This window comes from Odocoileus virginianus, chromosome 12, assembly GCF_023699985.2.
Source record: "Odocoileus virginianus isolate 20LAN1187 ecotype Illinois chromosome 12, Ovbor_1.2, whole genome shotgun sequence".
Taxonomy (NCBI): domain Eukaryota; kingdom Metazoa; phylum Chordata; class Mammalia; order Artiodactyla; family Cervidae; genus Odocoileus; species Odocoileus virginianus.
Window position 1 is genome coordinate 47,798,612 of NC_069685.1, and position 20,540 is coordinate 47,819,151.

Sequence of the window (20,540 nt, forward strand, 5' to 3'; positions counted from 1 at the left end):
GAACCCTCCGAAGGGTCTCCCTGCCCCTGGGAATAAAGCCCCCAATCCGCAGGGCCCAGCATGATCAGCTCTGTCTCTTCAGCATTCACACACACTCTCTTCTGACTTCTGCACTGGGATCAGCTGTTCTCTGCCTGCGCCCCCCATCTTCTTGTGTTGCCAACCCATCTCCTCCCCACCCCGATTCGGGCCAAGCATACTTTCCTCCTTGGGGCTCGGCCTGGCTTCTCCCGGGAAGTTCCCAAGTTCTCCAGGCTGGGAACCGCTCTCTGGACCTGCATGTTGCCGGCATTGCTGAAAGAACTCTGTCTGTCCTCCCGGGGCTTGTGACCCTGGGGCTGGCCCAGGCCGGTCTTGACCCCACACCATCAGAGGATTCTATCTGGGGACTGACTGGAGCTGGGAGAAGGTGGGAAGCAGGTGGGATCTGATCTCCAAGCTGCCCTTCCAAGGTGGTGCCTGGGGAGAGCGCTCACCCACCTGACCCTGCCTGAGCCCTTCATAGGACCTGCTGCAGGGCACTGGCCATGGAGGTTCCCGGGAGCCCGGGGCCTGGAAGGCTATGGAGACACACCTGATCTCCCTACTTCCAGCGTTCCTGCTGGGCCTTGTCTCTGCAGCTGCCCAGGACAAGTACCTAGCCTGGAGGCATCATAGTGGAAAAAAAAACAAAACTTAAAAGGATAGGAGAGGAGGGGCAGGATCCTCCCCCTTGAGCCACCAGCGGCAGCGGCCCCTTTTAGGCCTTCTGGGTCTTGGAGCTTAGCTGCCTGCCCCTGCATCGGGGTAATGTAATATCCAGCAGGATCTGAGCCCATGTTGCCTCTGCAGGCACTTCATCCCCACGGTGTCCCTGTAAGGTCAGTGTTTTTATCTTTCGTCTTACCCATTTTATTTTTTAATTAAAAAAGATTTTTTTTTTGGCTGCACTGCATGGTTAGCAGGATCTCAGTTCCTCGACCAGGGATCAGACCTGGGCCCTCGGCAGTGAAAGTTCAGAGTCCTGACCACTGGACAGCCAGGGAATTAAATTCCCTTGTCCCCATTTTAGAGAGGAAGAAACTGAGGCTCAGAGAGTTGAAGCTACTTGTCCCAGGTGTGCACACAGCTAGGAGGGGCAGAGCCCAGGGTTGAACCCAGGGAGCTTGGTTCTGGAGCCTGAGCCCCACATGCAGTGGTCTTGTGAGCGCTGGTAGCCTCAGCTCCACTCGCCTCTAGTGCTGAGGAGGTTCCCTGAAGGTCCAGTCAAGGCAGAGATGTTTGTGAATGGATGGGTCTTGGAGATGGCCTTGGGGAGTGGACCCATCTTCTGGATGGGAAAACTGAGGTCAGAGAGAACTGAGGGCTTGCCCAAGGTCACAGCCATGAGTAGAAGAACTAGGACCACAGCCAGGTTTTTGATCTCTGTCCAGTGGTCTGCCCATTACTACTTGTTTGAAGTGTGTTGCCTGCTCAGTCGTCTCTGACTCTTTGCAACCCCACGGACTGTAGCCCGTTAGACTCCTCTGTCCATGGAATTCTCCAAGCTAGAATACTGATTCGGTTGCCATTCCCTTCTCCAGGGGATCTTCCTGACCCAGGGATCGAACGTGGGTCTCCTGACTTGCAGGCAAGATTCTTTACCATCTGAGACACCAGGGAAGCCCACTGTTTGTTTACTTGTTCTTTTTGTGTGTGTATGCAAAGACTTACACAGTAAAGAATGCATAAACACCTGGCTGCAGATTAGTGAATAATTGTTAAGGAGATATGTGATCAGTGTTCTAATTTTTGTGGGAAACATCTTTTGTCCTAGGGTGACTGCCTCTGCAGACCTCTTGTGAAAGTTGAGTCTTGCCTTTCCCAGAATCCAATAAATGGAATCCTAATGCGAGCTTAGTGTCTGAGTCTGACATTCTTCCATGTGATTGTGTGTCTGTAGTTTGTTTAGATTTATTGTAGAGTAGTAGTCCATGGTATGGATGTACTGTTGTTTGTTTATCCCTTTGTCTATGGATGAATATATTGTTTACAGTTGTTTTTTTTGTGATGATGAATAAAGCTGTTATGAACATTCACGTATTGGTACAACTCTTTGTGTGAGCATATGCTTTCATTTTTCTTGGGTAAATACCCAGCAGTGAAATTGCTGGGTCATATGGTCACCCAAATGTATGTTTAACTTCATAAGAAACTGCCAAACTGTTTTCCTAAGTAGTTGCACCATTTTGCATTCCACTAGTAATGTCTGAGAATTCCAGTTGATCTGCATTCTTGCCAACACTTTGTATTGTCTGTCTTATTTTGGCCATCCAGATGGATGCGTAGGGTGTCTCTTGTTCTTATTTTTAAAAATATTTATTTGTTTGGCTGTGCCAGGTCTTAGTTGCAGCAAATGGGATCTTTTAGTTTTGGCATGTGGGGTCTAGTTCCCTGACCAGGGCTCGAACCCTGGGCCCTCTGCATTGGGAGTGGGGAGTCTTAGCCATTGGACACCAGGGAAGTCCCTGGTCTCTTGTTTTTAGTTTGCAGTTTCCTGCTGACTAATGATATTGAACATCTTTTCGTGTGCTCATTGGCCATTTCTATAGCCACTTTTGCAAACTGCTATCAAGTCTTTTTGCCCATTTTTCTATTGGGTCGACTAGTTCTTATTTATTTGTGAGTGTGCTTTTTATATCCTGGGTGCTTGTTTTTATTGTTCTGGCTTTGACTTTGAAGGGTGACTCAGGAATTGTTGAATGAGAGTAGTAGGCCCACCCCTCTTTCAGGTGTCCCTTACTGACTTTTTATGGGATCCCCTGGGAAGTTAATGGGTGATTTTCATGGCAACTCTGTAATCTGGGCCCGGGGTCCCTGTGGGGCGGGGGAGTGGGGGTTGCTGGGGTGTGGGCTGCCTTTGTAACCACACAGTTTGGACTGGAATCCCAGCTCCATGACTTCCTAGTTGTGGATCTTGGGACTTGAGACTTTGATTCTCTGAACCTCAGTTTCCCTCTCTGTCAAATGAGCTAGCAGTGCTGCCTCATAGGGTTGTCATGGAGAAATACTTGACCCCAGGCCCAGGCCAGGGCCTTGCCATCTACCTGCACTTTGATGTGGTCATGCCCTGGGCCATGCGTGGAGGCTGGGATCCTTGCTAACAAGACCCGCATTTTCCCCTGCAGGTCCCGGGGAGTCTCTGAGGAATCGGAGTTGCTGGCGGCTTTTTCTGGTAGGTTCCTGTTTGTCCCCACCTGCTGTCTCCAACATATTGCTGGGACCTCCTCGGGGTGGTGGGTCGGAAGTTGCTGGGTTGCCATATTCTACTGGTGAGTGGATATGGTGGAGTCGGGGTGGAGTTGGGGGGGGCCGCGCTCCATGTGGCTTCATGGGGTGCGGAATGGGCAGAACTATTGCCCAGTGTGAAGGCTGCGGGGTCCTCCAGGATGGAATATTTTCTAACCGGATGCAGTGCTGTTCTGAAAGGGCCTGGGAGATGGAGCTGGCCCGACAGTGCAGCTGTGGTACTGTGCATTTTCTCTATCTCTGGGGTTCAAGGGCGCTTGGCTTCTGTGCCCTGATGGTGGGCGGCAGGCTCAGAGAGGGCGGGGCCAAGGTGCAGGCTCGGAGGGGGCGGGGCCTGCGTGCAGATTCAGAGAGGGCGGAGTCAGTGTGCAGTCTCTTGAGCTGGGACGTTGGATGTTGGAGGAGGGTGAGGGCCTGGGTGCGGGGCTGGACCCCGGTGTGCCACTGTGGTCACTGTGCCCAATGGGAGAAGTGACCTGGGTCCCAGTCTCGGCCACTTTCATGCTGAGCGCCCAGGGCAGGTCACTCACCTCCCTGTGTCTCCATCTCCCCTTCCGTAAACCAGGGGTAATGAGCAGTCCCCAGCTGGGGTCGCTGCAACGGTTCAATGCGCTGCTGTGGGACAGCGTCTGGCCCAGAGGAGGTGCTCAAAAGTCCATCAGCATTAGGGCTTTTCGTGACCCCGTTTTGTCACCCTCGTGGTGATGCTGCAAAACGGACTGTTATCCTCATTTTAACAAATGAGGAAAGGGAGGCACGCATAGATCACCTGTACCATGTCTCCGCTGGAAGCAAAGAGCTGGCTGAGACTAATTCTTTGACCCTCCCAGGGAACCCGGCAGATGCTTCCTCAATGCATTTCACAGCCATTTCACTGGGCAGACCGAGGCTGGTGTTGGGCATGTCTGTGCCCACTGCCCTCCCTGCCTCCACCATCCACCTGGTACCTCTGAAGGCAGGGGTCTCCCCAGAGAGCTTCTTCCCCAGAGGGACTGTAGGGAGGCCATAGGGGGCACTGGCAAGGTTTGGAGTGTCAGGGGGAAGAGAAGGCAGACCAGATGTGGGTCAGTGGGCTGGGCACAGGCTTGTTTTTTCTTTGGCTGTGCAGTGCAATTTGTTGGATCTCAGGTCCCTGACCAGGGATTGAACCCAGGCCCCCGGCAGTGAAAAGCACCAAAGTCCTAACCACTGGACCACCAGGGAAATCCAAACACAGGCTTGGAGGAGGGGATTCAGGTACTGGTCTGGCTAGCCAGAGAGGGAGGCGTCTTTTATTTTATTTTATTTTTTTAAACCAGGGGAGGCGAGTGGTCCTGAGCAAGGACCCCAGAGCCTGACTGCCTGAGTGCATATCGCACTCTGCCACTCATCATCTTTGTGACTTTGGACAAGGCCCCGAGCCACCTCATACCTCAGTTTCTGCATCTGTAGAATGGGGATGGAATCAAACGCTCCCATAGAACTGGTGATGAACAGATCGTTGCTAGGATCTTGGTGCTTTGTATTTTTGTTGAAGCGGTCAGGTGCCTAGCGGAGGAGGGGCTGAATTTGCAGGCCCCCTCCCTGTGTGTTGTCTTTGGCTTCGGGACAGGGGGCTGCCAGCTGTTGCAGGCCTGGGAGAGGCAGTCCTGTCCCCCAGAGACCCCTATGGATGTGATGAGGACATGCCACTCCCTCCCAAATGCCACTCCCTCCCCTTCCCCAACCCCCAGCTCTTCCAGAGAGTCAGGAATTTTGGGGAAGAAGCAGGGACACATCCTGGAGGGTACTTGGGGTGCCCACCCAATCTGTGCCAGTGAGGAAGGGCTGGTCAGTGGGTGCGGCTGCTGGGGAGCAGACGCTGGCCCTTTGCAGATGTCAGCTTGGCCCCTTCCCAGCTCTGTGCCACTGATTGGGATTGGTGTTCAGCCACTGGGGCTTGGGACATAGGGCCTGGGCTATCGCAGGCACCAGTTCTCAGCAGGCAGGAAGCACTCATTTAGCACCCCCAGCATTTTTCGTTTCTTTTTTTTTTTTTTTTTAATATATATTTTCTTGTCCATGTGCTCAGGATGTGGGATCTTAGTTCCTTGACTGCAGACTGAACTTGTGCCCCCTGCATTGGAAGTGCAGAGTCTTAACCACTGGCTCACCGGGAAAGTCCCTCCAGCATCTTTCTTTACCTCTTACTGATGAAGCTGTTCTTCCAGGACTAGAGAGGATTGGCAGCCAGGCCTGACTCCAAGGAGGGTTGGAGGAGGGTCTGAAGAGCCCCCACTCTGGCCCTTGGTGTTCACGGTGGGGTCAAGATCTGTTACCTTCTCCTCTGGCTGCTGAGTACCTGTCACTGCTGTTCCCCCATCAGGGCCACACTGGTGCAGTTGGGACTGGGGCAGTGCTCTGGATGGGACAGTGGGAGTGTGGTCACTTATGCAGCCCCATTCTGCAGAGGAGCAAACTGAGGCCAAGAGATGGGAAAGGGTTTCTCTCAGGCTAAAACACTGAGAGGCAGATTGAGGGTGAGTTTTGGTTGTCTCATCTGTGATATCCAGCCCTGGACTGGCATCCTGAGTCTCTGGGGTGGTTTTGCAGTGGGTGGACCTCTCGCAGTGCATATGTGCTAAGTCATGTCTGACTCTTTGCAACCCCTTGGACCGTAGCCCGCCAGGCTCCTCTGTCCATGGAATTTTCCAGATAAGAATACTGGAGTGGGTTGCCATGCCCTCCTCCAGGGGATCCTCTTGAGCCAGGGATCTCCTGCATTGGCAGGGCAGATTCTTTAGCACTAGTGCCACCTGGGAAGCCTCCTGCAGACCTGGGTGCAAGTCCCAGGAAGCTGAGACACTTTCATGCCTTAGTTTCCTCATCTGACAAATGGGTGTCCTCCAAGGGTTGCTGAGGGCACTGTTGGGCACTTCCTGACTGCTAGGGAGATTTTATTCTTCTTCTGAATACATTCATTTATTGAACAATTCTTTCTAAAGCACTGTGTGCCAGGCCCTGTTTTGGGGCTGGAGCTAGAGCTGGGAGTAAGACAGACAAGCATCTTGTCCTCCTTAGGTGAGACAAACAGTTCACAAGTCAGATACATTGTGTGTCCTTCAGTGGGGAGCACTAGGGTGAAGAACCAACAGGAAGGGTGTCTGGGGAGTGTGCAAGTAGTCTGAAGGTTGCAGTTTCAAATGGGGGGGTAATCAGAGTGGCCTCCCTGAGAAGGTAGCATTTGAGCAAAGACCTGCAAGAGGTCTTTGGAGGAAGGGTGTAGGTCTCTAGAGAAAGGGTGACCCAGGCAGAGGGAACAGTCTGTGCAAAGGCCCTGAGGCTGTATGGAATGGGCCTCCTGGTTTGCAGGAGTCTGTAAGATATGAGTCACCTGGCTGGGGTTTTCTTGAGTCAGACCTCACTCCTTTGTTCTGAGCCTTTGGGGCTCTCCAGTAGGCAGGAGGGAAGAACAGCCTTGGAGGTTGTCTGCTTCCTGAGCCAGGCCTTTGGTCCTACAGCAGTAGTAGGTTTAATCTTGGAGGCAGGGAGCATGGGTGACACCGGTGGTGGTCCCCACAGAGGTGGTCAGCCCAGCCGGGCTTTCTACCTGGCTTTCTTGATGCCTTTGAAGTTGGAAGGAAGGCGGCCTTGCCTGGGGTGTTTTTCCCTCCACTCCTCCTCTGCCTCTCTGTCCTCCATCAATCCCCATCGAAGGCCTAATGGAGAGCCTTCCTCCTGTGGCTGAGTTATCTGCTTGTCACGCCAGTGGCCCACCCGAGGACGATAAAAGGGCTTTTTGTCTGCAAGCACTTAGCTTCCTCCTCTGGGGCGATCCATCACGTGTGAGGGAGGCAGGAGGCAGACAGCAGGGAGGGAGAGAGGAGGTCCCTCCCCCTGCCGAGGAAGCCAATGCTCCCAGGAGCCCCCTGGCAAGACCCAAGTGTCTCCTCAGCCCAGAGATGAGTCCTGTCTGGGGACAGGCGGGGGCAGCTGGGAGGGAGGCCCCCAGGGGGCATGGAGGTTGGGTGGATGCTCTGGCCTCCCCTCCCATGTCCAGGAGCTTCCAGTTGGCAGCTAGGGGCCTTCTGAGACCCTCCTCACCCTACCATAGGGGGCTGGAGTGGGGGTTCAGGTGGGGCTGGAGTCAGGTTCAGGGGAACAGGTATTTCTGAGAAAAAACCACAATAAGAGGCAGAAGGGAAGCTGTGTGTGAGTCAAGGGGAATGGAAGTCCTGAATGGTCATGAAACAGCAGCTGCAAACACTTCACTTTGCTGTCCTTATGCCCATTCAGCAGACGAGGAAACTGAGTTGCAAGAGGTGATGTGTTGGAGGAGGTGGTGTTTGGGCCCCTAAGCTAGGTGTAGGTTTTGACCCCACGGTGGGGAATTGTGTGAGTGCAGGGTATAGGTGGGAAAGTGGGGTTTGCATGAGCCTTGAGTCTCTCCCAGTATGGTGCCTGGTGGTGTATACATGAGGAGTGAGGAGTTGAGTGTGGCTGGAGGCTGAAGGTGGGCGGGAGGGGGGCTTTCTGGAGGAAAGATTGGGACCAACCAACTCCCAGGCAGACAAGTGGCCAATTGTATGTGGCGGGGATGGGGGAAGGTTCAGGGGACTGGGACGGGCAGAATCACACCTGTCTGGACTCTGTTTGCCCCACCTGGGCAATGGGTTGATGGGCATGTCCCTAGTTGGGGGGGAGGTCCTGGTCCCTCCGTTGGGTGGAAGAGGAGAATGCATGTGTGGTTCTCTCTCCTTCCATTTCAGGGCGCTCAGCTCTAGCCAGCTGTCCTTCCCCCGCCTTCCTTCCCCTCCTCTCCTCTCTCCATCCCTCACAGCTCCCTTCTCCTCCTCCCTTTTCCTTCCCCTCCCCTTCCCACAGCCCCCCTCCTTCTCTCCACAGGCTACCCTCAAATGACAGCAATTAATGGTGCCTCTGATGGCGGCTGGGAGGATGAGGCTGACAGTTGAGCGTGTCTGCCTGCGGCTGGCCCTCTAATCGGGCCCGGGGGACGCCCCACCCGCCCGGGCTCCCAGGCGCTGCCTGCCCGCTCCATCACTCACAGGGCAGCCGGAGCCGCCCTCAGACAGGCACATGGGAGGCCGGCACAGCATCTGCACCTCTGTTCCTGAAGTCCCCTCCCCGTCGTCCTTTTCCCATCATCCTTCTTCCTACATAAGTGAGTGGGCTCTGGGTCACCCTGTCCTGCCCCAGTTACTCATGATGGCCTGACTGCCAAGGCACCCTTCTCTACCAGGAGGTCCTCTCCACCAGCTAGCTCCTGTCCCCAGACTACCTCTCAGGGTGTACCACACCGCCCTCAGGGCGAGCTCCTCCCCACCTGGCCTTCATCCTTTTGTGTCCGCTCTCCTGGGAGGATTGAGTTGGGTGGAGTCAAGGAGACTTGTCCTGTCCTGGACAGCAGACATCCATTAAATGCTGGAACTTTGGCAGTCTGGAGCCTTCAGTGATGGGGGCAGCTACCTGGACCTGGAGTCTTGTTTGGCAGTGAGGGGCTTGTACGTGCCTGGGGGACAAGAATCCTGGCCAACCCTGTCCACAGTGGGCCGGGTCCTTGCTCGTTCATTATTTTGCAGTAGCAGTAATGAGGCCCCTGCTGTATGCCAGGGCCTGTAGCAGGTACTTCACCTTGGTGCGTTTTACTCCACCATAATTCTCCAATGATCATGCTATTTATAACCCTGCTTTGGTAGATGGGGAACCTGACAAGCAGAGAGGCAAAAGTGATTTTCCCTAAATGACTCAGGAAGGAAGGGATAAATCTGGGATTCAACCCTGATCTGCCTTGTCCAGGGCTTAATAAATCAGGGCCTTTGGGGAAACTTGAGGGACAGTAAAGGAACTAGCAGACCTGAGCTGGAAATGAGAATATAGTCCCTGGGCATGGGGATTGGAGTTTGTGGTATTAATATATGCATATATTTTTCTGTTACAGTTAAAAAGAAAAACAGCCTTACTGAGATGGAATTAACCTGTAAAAAGATGCACCCATTTTAAGAGTTCAGTTCCGTGAGTTTTGGCAAAGTGTAAACATTCATATGACTACCATCATCAGGAGGGTTTCTATCACCCCCCAAAAATCTCCATCGCCCGGCACCCACTGATCTGCTGTCATAGAGGTTGTAGAATCTTCTAGGTTTTTGCACTAAAATTATCTTAAAGTGTGTACTTTTTGGTGTTTGGCTTCTTTCACTGTGTGAAGTTTTTGAGACTCATTTGTCATTGTGTGCATATATGATTCCATTTGTTTATTCATTGATGAGTTGATAGACCTTTAGGTTGTATCCAGTTCTTGGCTATTAATGAATGAAGCTAGAAAGTCTTTAAGCCACTTTGCTTTTTCTTGCCTTATTGCATTGGCTGAAGCCACAGGGTAGCGCTGATTAGTGGCAGTTGGCAGTTTTAAGGTTAGCTGGCTGTGGGTGTTGTCCTAAATACTCCCATTTGACAGATGAGGAAACTGAGCCTCTGAGAGGTCAGGTGACTTACAGAAGGTCATCCGGTGAGAGTGGAGTGCTCTTTCTCCATCTCCAAGCTGGGAAGTACCAGCCCCATTGTTCTACCAATGTGCTTGCTGGTCCAGAGGGTCACCTCAGAAATCAGTGGCTGGGCGGGGGTGCCTAGAATCACCCTTCTTTCCCCCTGAGATGAGGGTATAAAGGACATTTCGTACCTTCTGCCTTTCAGGTCACATACTGTCTGTGGGCACGCAGCACTGTTGAGTGAATGTCAACCTTTGGGTTTCAGTCACAGAGACCTTCCGGGGAGCTATTTTGGGGTGAGGAAGCCCAGGAATGGGGCAGGGTGACAGAGAAGAGGGTCCCCTCCTTCCTTGCCCAAGGAGTGTGAGCTAGATGACTTTTCAGGGAAGGAGGCCTGTAAATTAAATAAGCAATCCCGTAAATAAATAAGTAATGAAATTAGTGGGGTGCCTAATTACATCAGATTCATAATTATGGATGGATGCCTGCCCGATAATTGTACTTGTTTTTAATCTTCGGTTCTGACATGTGTCTCCTTCCATCTGATAGGATTCCCTGCCCTCAGCTGGTGGGAGGAGGGAGGCCCTGCTTTTTGGGGCTCCTGGTGAGCCTAGGTGGTGGTGGGGTCCCCCAGACCCCATGGATCCAGGTGTTCTTGTCTTTTTCCTGCAGTCAGGTTTCTAAACCTTCTGAAATCGCAGCAAATGACGGCAGTAACAAGAACAGGGTTTATCATAGTAATCATGCTGTACTTTACCTATTATAATTTATTTAATTTTCCAGTCCTGCCTGTGAAGTAGAGGTTGCTGTCATCTCTACTTTGCTAATGAAGAAATTGAGGAATAGAGAGGTTAAGTGACTTGCCTGAGGTCACACAGCCAGTGAGATTTGAACCAGGCTGTCTGCCCCAGAGCCGGCATCCTTCTGGGTCTCCTGTCTTAGCCTCTAGGTCATCTTGTGTGGGACACAGACATGTGGAGAGCTGTCTCTGCTAGGCATGTGCCCTCAGAGGGAGATGCTAATTTAGGGGGGCTCAAGGCCCCAAGAGGTTTAAGTGCTGGAAAGATCAGGTCATGCTTTCCACAATTGCTGTAAATCCGAACAGAAACCATTCTGAAACATGACACGTAAAATTATATTTCGTGTAATGAGAAAGCAAGCCCATTTGCTGAAATTAAAATGACTTCTTTCTAGATCTTTCTTTCTTTGTGGCTTTGATTTGCTGGCTCTTTGGGCACTCCTGGTACTGTCTATGGTAGGTACGGTGCCAATGATCATTAGACCCAGCCCATTTTCCAGATGAGGAAACTGAAGCTCAGTGAGGTAGAGGGACTTGAGTGAGGTGCTGGAGCTGGCATTCTAACCAGCTCTTACCATCTTGTTTGGGGCCACGTCAGGTCCTTGGCATGAAGAGGTGTGCCTCTCCTGTCTGAGAAGTGGAGGGGCCATGCTCGGCAAAGGCTGGCCTCACCAGGTCCCTAGCTGTGCTTGGGGGCCAGGGGATAGCTGCGCCCACCTCATGTGGGGGACAGGAAGGATGGGAGTGGCTGTGGGGCATTGTTGTTCTCACTTGCCATCTCTGGAGACCCCAGACCCCTCAGCAAAAGTCACTGCCTGTCCTTTCACAGTGTGCCCTGTGTCTTGGACATCTGACCCTGTCAGGGGCAGTGGGCCCTGAACCCTTGGGACACCCAGGCCTCCACCAGGAATTGCCCCTTTGCAGACTGTAGGGAAGGAGCACCCTTCACTTTCTGGGGCGCCTGATGGGACCTGCATTTCTGAGAGTCCCAGTATGCAGCATGCATGTGCTGACTTTAGTCTGGTGGGGCTTGGGGGCTCTCCTGTCCCTCTCTGTAGCCTGGGATGGAAAGGGGAATTGAGGACAGACTCACATGAGGAATTGTGTGTGTTCATGTCGCTCCTGAGGGTTGGAGCAATCTGGGGAGGCTGCCTGGAAGAGCTGGAACAAGCCGGTTGAATGAAGAACAAACATACCTTTGTTGCATAAGAAACATACTTTGGAGGAACTCATGTGTAAAGCACCTCAAACAGGCACAGAGAAAATGCTACATTTATTACTCAAGCTAATACTTCCTGATTTTTTTTTGCTTGCCTTGGTGCTATGTGAGAGTTTGCTGTTATCATTATTGTGAACCCTAGAGTTTCTAATGATTCCTGCCCATATATTTTTATGCCAGGCTGTGTTCTAAATATGTCATATACACCCACTCATGTTCTCAAGGCTGCCGTATAAGGTAAGGGCTAGTATTACCAGCCTTGTTTTATATGGAAGGATGCTGCAGGCACAGAGAGGTTAAGTGATGTGCCTGAGGTCACACAGCTGGCAGCTGGCAGAGCTGGGATTTGAACCCAGGAAGCTTGACTCCATGGCACCTGCTGTTAATTGTGGGGACCGTGCAGGCACCACCTGCAGCCCTCCCCGAGCCTGGAGCTAGACCGAATCTCTTGGCAGAGCCGCACCGGCGGTGGGCCAGGCTCCATGTGTCACGTAGGGCCCTCAGGCATGCAGCAGCTGCTCTGGGCTGGGCAGGATTGGTCAGGACATGAGGGGTCTGCTTCCTGCCTCCTTGCAGCCAGCCTGGTGTCCCCGTGGCCTCCTGGGAGAGGGAGTGGGTTGTGATACTCAGCCAACAAGACGCCAGGCCCTTGCCTTGTGGCTCCTATGGGCTGATGGGGAGATGGACAGTGTAGTAAACATACATGCTCTTACAAGGCAGGGAAATCCTGGCTGTGGAATAACAGTGTGGAACAATTCTGCTTTTCGGGGGGTGGGGGTGGGGGTGGGGGCTACTTGCTTTAGGTCAAGGAATCACAGGTAGTCTCCAAGGAGGTGGCAGTTGAACTGGGACCTGGACCAAGAGAAGGAACCAGACCTGTGCAAGGAAGAGGGATGAGCCAGCGGGGTAGGCAGATCGGCTTATGCAAAGGCCCTGGGGTCATGATGTCCCAGGGATGCTGAGGAGGCCTACCTGGCTGAAACAGAGTCAGAGGCACCAGGTTAGTTCTCTGGATCTGAGGCTGTTCTGTAGGCCTCAGGGGTTAGGCCCTTTATCGCATTTAAGGCAGACATCCATGGCTTTGGTTTCCTTCTTTTGTTCTTTTGCTATCTGGTTAATTTACATTTACTGGGCACATGGAATGTTCCGGAGTCAGAATGATGGAAAAAGTCAGGCATCATTCGTGCCTTTGAGGAGTTTAGTGTCCGGAGGGAGAGGGTCAGTTAAACAAGTGACATCAAGGGTCACACGGACGGAGTTCAGACCATCACTGGAGTGTAACAAGTTTCGAATTTGCCTGTGGGTCAGGACAGGCTTCTTTGGACAAGTGTCAATGGAGGCAAGACCTGAGGGTGATTTGTTAGGACTCCTGAGTCGTGGTGGAGACACATTTAGGCTGGTTTAGGCCACAAGGAGGAATCGATGGGTGCTCCTATTGGCAGAGTGTCCAGGGTAGGGCAGGTTCAGGCATGGCTGGATCCAGGGGCTCAGACCACACCTTGGAGAGCTGGATTTGTGTCAGTTCTGCTTCCTTCTGTGTGGGCTTTGTTCTCAGGCAAATTCATGCCACCGGCACAGCAAACCAGGAGGAGGAAGAGTCACCTGAAGCCCCAAGAACAGCCCCCCTTGCTCTTTGCCATTTCCTTACTGAATGAGGCCTTCAGTGTTTGTTCAGCTATTTTTACTGTTGGGTGGAGGTGGCTAAGGTAAGGGGAAGGAGTGTCCCCAACTCAGATGCAGTCAAGGAAAGGAATGAGGCAAATGGGAGGGGTGGGGATTGTGGCTAACCAGCCTGCTGGATATTCTGATTTTTTTCCGAGAGAAGCTGGAAATCTGGATTTTATAAGCAATGCCCTAATTTAAAAACAAAACAAAACATTATGCGTGTCAGAAAGAGCTTCCCTGTTGGCCACAACTGCCCATCATCCTTCTGTGGCCTCTTGTGCTTAGCTGTGACTTTCATTCCAAAATATTTTGCCCTCTATGGCAGACTGGTCCATGGAATGTCACAGAAGGTCCTAAGACTTGGGAAGTCACGTTTTAGGCCTCCAGAGAGATGCCGTTCTCCTTGAGTGGAGGCCTGAGGCTGCAGAATTTATCCCAGAGCTCTCCAGAGGAGCTCAACCTGGTCTGAGAGACAGTCTACCGAGTGGTTAGTGACTGGGGCATTCAGATCCTGACTTGGCCACTCCTAGCCGTATGCCCTCGGACAAGTCACTTCACCTCTCTGTTCCTTGGTTTCCCCATCTGTAAAACGAGGATGACAGCATCCTTTTGGGTTGTTGTGAGGCATCAAGGAACATGTGGGAAGCCTGTTCTTCCTAGCGCCTGGCACGTTGGGAGGGTGTGTGTCCTGGGGCTGGTGTAATTTGTCCTTCCTGGGTTGAGCCCTGGCATCTGGGGGCTGGTGGTGGCCAAGAGCTTTCCTGGACACCTCCTTCCTCTGCTTCTGGGTGTGGGTCCCCCTCCCCCAGCGATCCTTGCCAGTTGCTCTGTGCCCTTGGCTGCAGGATGGCTCTGCACTTGGACGTGCAGCAATTAGCCCTGCCCGAGGCCAGTTCACAGCTGTTGCCGGTGGGGGCAGCCCCTTTTTAAAATAAAAGCAGCACACAGGAAACCAGCCCTAGGGGCCAGTTCACTGCCTTTAGCCAGCATGGCCAAGGGTTTCACGTGATGCTTTTGTGCCTGGAAGAAATGATGAAGTACAGTGCTTTTGGTCTGGGGAAGTCTCCCCCTCAGGGAGGCCCCCTTCCTGCCAGCTGCCTATGAGTGGCTCATGGATCCCGCTTTCAGGGAAGGGTGTCTGGGTTCTTTGGGGTCTGTTCTCGTCTGGCTCAGCCTGGGTGGGGAGCTCTTGGGGGAAGGGATGGTTTCTTTTCTTTTTTTTGGGGGGGGGATGGTTTCTTTAAAATGCTCGAGCATCTACTATACGTGGGAGTGTATACATGTCGGTGCTACCCTCTCAGTTCATCCTCTCTCAGTTCACCTGCACCCACCTCACTGTGTCTGTTCTTTATGTCTGCGTCTCTATTCCTACCCTGCAAATAGGTTCATCAGTGCCATTTTTCTAGACTTCCATATATATGCGTTAATATACGATGTTTGTTTTCCTCTTTCTGACTTCATTCTGTATGACAGACTCCATATTCATCGTATCACTGCAAATGACTCTGTTTCATTCCTTTTGATGGCTGGGTAATACTCCATTACATATGTGCTGCAGCTTCTTTATTCATTCATCTGCCTGGATTTTATGTAAATCACACTTAGAGATCTGTTTGTGGACTGTGAAGCCCTACCTGATCCCTCCAGGCCCACCTCCCCTGCCACGCTTTGCAGGCTCCTGGCTGCTCCCGGAACTCACCGAGGACAGCAGCCTCAGGGCCTCTGCCCTGGCTGTTTGGTTGACTTGGGACACTGTTCCCTGAGAAGTTTCCACATCTCTCTCTCTTACTCCATCCAGGCCACTGTTGAACTGTCACCTCCCCAGAAACCACCCGTCCATAGCTGCTACCGTTCCTTGATGTCATCACATCTTTTCTGTTGCTGACTTCCTCACCTTTTCCCAAGTCACCCCCATGGGGGCAGGGATCCTTTTCTTGTTCCTGCTGTATTCTTTGTGCCTGGTGTGTATCACCGGGGCTCCCTAAATGTCTGGTGTCTCCAGGCCTGGGGTCACGGACTCTTAGAGGTGGGCACAGCTTTCAGAAGGTCAGTAAACTGGATTGGAGTGGAGTCTGTTCAACCAAACCATCTTTTTATTTATTTTGAATTTAGACGAAATTCACATCATGTAAAATTTACCATTTGAAAGTGCACAGTTCAGGGACTTCCCTGGTGTCCAGTGATCGAGTCTGTTTCCACTGCAGGGAACACTGGTTCGATCCTTGGTCGAGGAGCTAAGATCCTACATATCTTGTGGTGCAGCCAAAAAAAGGTGCATGACTCATTGGTGTTTAGTATGTAAACACTGTTGTACAACCAATACTTCTAATTCTAAAACAGCTCCATCACCCTGTAAGGAGCCTCTGAACCCATCAGCAGGCACTCTCACCCTTCTTCCTCGCAAATCCTGGCAGCCACCAGGCAGACAGAGCTTTCTGTCTCTTTGGATTTGCCTGCTCTGGACATTTCCTATAAATGGGATCATACAAAATGTGACCTTTCATGTCTGACTTCTGGCCCCGGGCATGATGTTTTCGAGGTTCGTCCACGTGGCTGCATGACTCAGTACTTCATTCCTTTCTCCGGCTGAAGAATATCACATTGTATGGATGGACATCCACAAAGTCACCTTCTGAGTAGTTGATCAGCAGTCACCCACCCAAATCTGGGAGCGCTGGGCTTCAGGAAAGGAAAGGAGGAGGTAAAAACAGCCAGATGTTTCTTTTTTTTTAAAAGTTTAATTTGTTTGTTTTTGGCTGCGCTGAGTCTTCATCGCTGTGTGCTGGCTTTCTCTAGTTGCAGCAAGCGGGGCTGCTCTGTAGTTGGGGTGTGAGGGCTTCTCATCACGGCGGCTTCTCTTGCTGCCGAGCATGGGCTATAGGGTATGCGGGCTTCAGTAGTTGTGGCGCACAGGCCTAGCTGCTTCTCAGCACGTGGGATCCTCCCAGACCGGGGACCGAACCTGTGTCCCCAACATTGGCAGGCAGGTTCTCATCCACTGCGCTCCCCAGGGAAGTCCCAGCCAGATGTTTCTAACTCGTTTTTCTCTTTCTCTTCCCCCAGCCCCCGATCTGCTCCCAACCTTATCTTAGAGCCTGGCTGGATCAGGAAGCAGCCACGAGGAGAGGGAGTGAGCAAGGATCCCTTCCACCCGGGACTGAAGGCTGAATGGGAGCCATGACCACGGGTCCCCTCTGGTCTCCTGAGGCTCCTCCCAAAACAGATGTAGTTTCTGCTGACCCTAACAGAGGCAGCAGACAGGTGTGCCCCCATTTCACAGCTGAGCAGACGGATGTCTGCAGAGACTGAGATCTTGCCCAGGGCCACTCGGCCTAGGGACCCCTCCTGCTTCTGTGGTCCCCATCAGAATGTATGTTCTGTAATGTCACTGATCTTTTCCATCGTCCAAAGCTTTGCCCGCAGACAGGTTTCTAGAAGTACATGCTGGTGAATCTTGGTTTTTTAGAACACCGAGGGATGCTCGCCATCAGAGTCTTGGGGAATGAGGACTTCTCTTGCTAAGCAGACGGCCACACACTAACATATTCTGAACATGAGTTTGGTTTTGGTGGCTGGCTCTATCTCGAGGGGGCTGCCTGGGGCTGTTTCTGGTCTATGATGATTTCCCATCTTCACAGAGTCACTCAGCAAACCATTTTCGTTCCCTGGCTCCTTGTAGAGCAGAAACAAGAAGTGACCGTGGAATGACCTGGCCTAGCTTTGAACCTGCCCGAAGCATAAATCCCTCTGGTGGGGGTTTGGGGTGTTACTCCTGATTCCAGGGCCAGCCTCTGAGAAAGTCTGGGGGCAGGTCTGTGTCCAAAACAAACAGAAAAGAACAAAAGGAACCCATGCTTTCTGACCTGGCTGCTTCGGGCTCCACCGCCTGCCTATGTTTTGGTGGGGCTAGTTTGGCTTGCTCTTGAGATCCTCTGATGGTCAGGGAGAGAGTGGATGGGTGGGATCTTTGGTTTAAAAATACAGCATTCAATCGCTCACGTCTTTCTGTGCCTCGGTTTCCCCACCAATAAAAGAAAGCAGATCTGCCGAATTCTTCCATAATCCTCCGGAGTGTTTTATTGGGAGAGGCTGAAGGGTGAGCTGATGAGGGTCGGCACACACGTGGCCTTCCCGTGGGTCTCTTCAGGGGGTCTCCTAGTGGCTGTTCTGGCCCCTCAGCTGGTTCAGTGGCCACAAACCTTTGTCACATGCAAATCTGATCTGCTGCAAACCCTCTATGGCTCTCCGCTGGTGGATGCAAGCCAGATTTGCACCGTTCAAACCTCAGTTCAGCCACTTCCCAGCTGTGTGACCTTGGGCAAGCCAGTTAACCTCTCTGGGCCCGTTTCCTTCTTAGTATATAGGGTGCCCCTGTCTTTTGTTGTGTTGTCCTGAGGACAGATGGGTTAACTGAAGTGCTTACAAAGCGCTTGGGATCCAGGATGAGTTGCTATTACTATCGTCATCATTATTTAAAATTTTTTTTTGTTTTGACGGCACCTAGTCTTAGTTGGCAGGATCTTTTTTTTTTCGTTGCGGCATGTGGGGTCTAGTTCCTTGACCAGGGATTGAACCTGGGCCCCCTGCACTGGGAATGCAGTCTTAGCCACTGGACCACCAGGGAGGTCCCCTCATCATCATCATTACTTTCTGGGGTGTCTGCAGTCCGGGGAGTTAGGTGATTTGCCCAGAATTCTCATGCTCTCCCTCCCCTACTTCTCTCCCGCCACTCTCTGACCTTGAATTCTCATGCCGTCGCCACATCCCTGCTGGACTTGGCCACATCAGTTTCCTCTCTGCTTTTGCGACGCACCCAAGTCGATCCGGCCTCCAGACCTTGTCCTTGCTGCACCTCCTGCCTACACCGCCTTTCCCCTCATCCGTATCCTGAGGCAGCCCTTCGCATCACTCAGGATGCCATCTCGGGCTAACAGCGTTGGGCCCGACTCCTGGCTGCTGGGGGCAGGGGAGCGAATCTAGAAATCCCTCTGGATCTTCTCCTGACACCTCGTTGCTGTTGCTCAGGGCACCGGGGAAGCTGAGAGGAGCCTGCCCGGCTGCAGAGGGGAAATTGACACCCAGAGAAGCTCAGACTTGTCTCTGAGTCACGCGGCTAGCTGCAGCCAAGATCCAGACCCCTGGCTGACCATCAAGTTACCCATTTTGGCCAGTGTGCATGCGTGCGTGTGAGTGTGTGTGTCTGGTGTGTGTGTGTGTGACTGTATCTTTTTTAACCCTCAGGGCCTGTCAGCTGTGATGACCCTGGCTCAGAATGCCAATGTGAAGGGGTCATGTTTGCTTTTCCTGGGATGACAAGGACAGAAATATTTTAAAGGCAGAGCCTGCCCAGTGCATGTCACCCTGGAGACCGGAGGGCCGAGAAGGGATGGGAGTAGAGGCGTCAGTTCATGCTGGGTCCGGGTCGGGGCAGCCATGCTGCTCTCTGGGTGGATGGTCCAGCTCGGCGGGGGAGACTGGGTTGAGGAGGAGACGCCGGCGGGGAGCTCGCTTTTGCCTGGGAGCGGTGAACAGTGAGGAGGTTTTTCTACCGAGCTATAAAAAGGCCTCCCCGTGTTTCAGCTCCCGAGTGTCGGCTGGAAGCCCGCCAGGGTTACCATGGCGATGAGGAATTATTACTTACTGCCAAGGCTGGGAGAGAAAGCTCGTACTTTTGGCTTCCCAACAAGAGGAGTGGACTTATGTAATTCCCTGTGTTTATAGGCCCGGAGTGGCAGGAGGCAAGCAGGGATCCTGTGGCCCAACACCGCGTTTTCACCCTGCTGTGGGTCAGGTGGCCCCGTGGGTTGTCCCTGGGGAGGGGGGGTGCTCTGCTCGCCCCATCTAAGGGGGGTATCGGGCCGGGAGCCTGGGGGGCCGGGTTGGCTGCAGGCCCCCCCACCCCATCCCCGAGCCAGGGTGGGAGCCCGCAGTCTCGCGGGAAGGCAAGCGTGGCTGCTCGGTGGGGTCGCCTCTCTTCCTGGGTCAGCCCCGGAGGAAGGATGGGTTTGAGGTTGGACGCCATGTGTCCTCTGGAAGCCAACAGCGCAGTCTGTGTGTGTGGACTCTGCTGACCCACTTGCTGGCACCTTCTACTTCTTTCTTTTTCTTTTCTTTTTTTTGTTTTTTTGTGGGAGAGTTACTTCAAGTTGTGTTTGGAGCTGACGTGAGCGAGACAGAGGCTGGTCATGTGCTTGGGTAAGAGCAGTTTCCGGGCTTGGTGGTGGGCAGGGAGATGCGGCGTGGCCCGGTCACCCGGCCGAGGAAGGGTGGGCAGAGAGACTGGGGGCCACAGTTTGTAGGAGGACCTGGACGTGGGATGGGGGCCCTGTATGGGGGCTGATGGTTTCACATTCTGGCTCCCTGGGTCTGTCTGGAGAGGCTGGCCATGGCCAGGAGGTAGTGGCCCCCAATGCCTTATCAGAGTGGCTGAAGCCTCAGAATGGGTGCTGGGTGGGCGGGTGCCCCAGAAGGACAGGCTGCCCCCTGGAGTGGATGCGTGGGATGGGGGGTGGTGCTGCTCTTTCTGGAGCCCCTGTGCCTCATCCCCGCAGGGAAGCAGGCAGGACCAGGGATCTGGCATCCATTCATCGGTGTTGGCCCCGGGGGTGGGCTGGGGGCCTGGGGATTTGGGGGGCGGGTGCCTCAGTGGCCGTGGAGCAGGGGAGGGGGCCAGGTGCAGGCAGTGCCTTGGCTGCCCTGGCGCCCGGCTCCCACCGCGGTGGCGCTTGGCTGGGTGCCCGTGTCTGGTTTGAAATCAGCGCCACCGGCCCAGGCTTGCCCAGGGACCTGGCAGAGAGGAGCCGGGATAAACACTGGAAAGTTGGAAGGGCTTCCTGAGCTCACAAGGAGCCTTCAGTTGCAAGTGAAGGGGATGAGGGAGCGATTTGTCCTGAGGTCTGGGTGCGCCGGGGCTGTTGGGAGGCAGTGGGCCGTCTCGTAGGGCGTGTGAGCACAGGCCAGGGAGGGCTGAGTTTCCAGACAGCGGAGCTTGGTGCCTGCGGACCCGGGTTTGAATCCTGGCTTCCGCCCTTTTTACACTGGGCCTCCCAGTGTGAGCCTCAGTTTCTTTGCCTGTCAAATGGGACCATGATGGGGGTGTGAGGATGAGGTACCTGCTTTGCTCTGT

At 53.2% G+C, this 20,540-nt stretch overlaps 1 protein-coding gene and 1 long non-coding RNA gene across 26 annotated transcripts in view; both read left to right on the plus strand.

Moving 5' to 3' along the window:
• Window positions 1–20,540, plus strand: part of NCOR2 (nuclear receptor corepressor 2) — a 232,829-nt gene that overhangs the window by 30,672 nt on the left and 181,617 nt on the right. For 22 of the 25 annotated variants that reach the window (XM_070475104.1, XM_070475121.1, XM_070475095.1 and 19 more), the window contains exon 2: window positions 3,147–3,193. The exons of 1 other annotated variant lie outside the window; for it this stretch is intronic. The gene's annotated coding sequence lies outside the window, so the exon portion shown is untranslated. Of the gene's footprint in view, window positions 1–3,146; window positions 3,194–15,953; window positions 16,116–19,421; window positions 19,610–20,540 lie in introns of those variants that run through there. 2 more of the 25 variants (XM_070475096.1, XM_070475099.1) reach the window with 2 other exon arrangements.
• Window positions 8,032–9,417, plus strand: LOC139037709 (uncharacterized). Its single transcript, XR_011490548.1, has 2 exons — window positions 8,032–8,407; window positions 9,185–9,417. It is a non-coding gene; the product is annotated as an uncharacterized lncRNA (long non-coding RNA).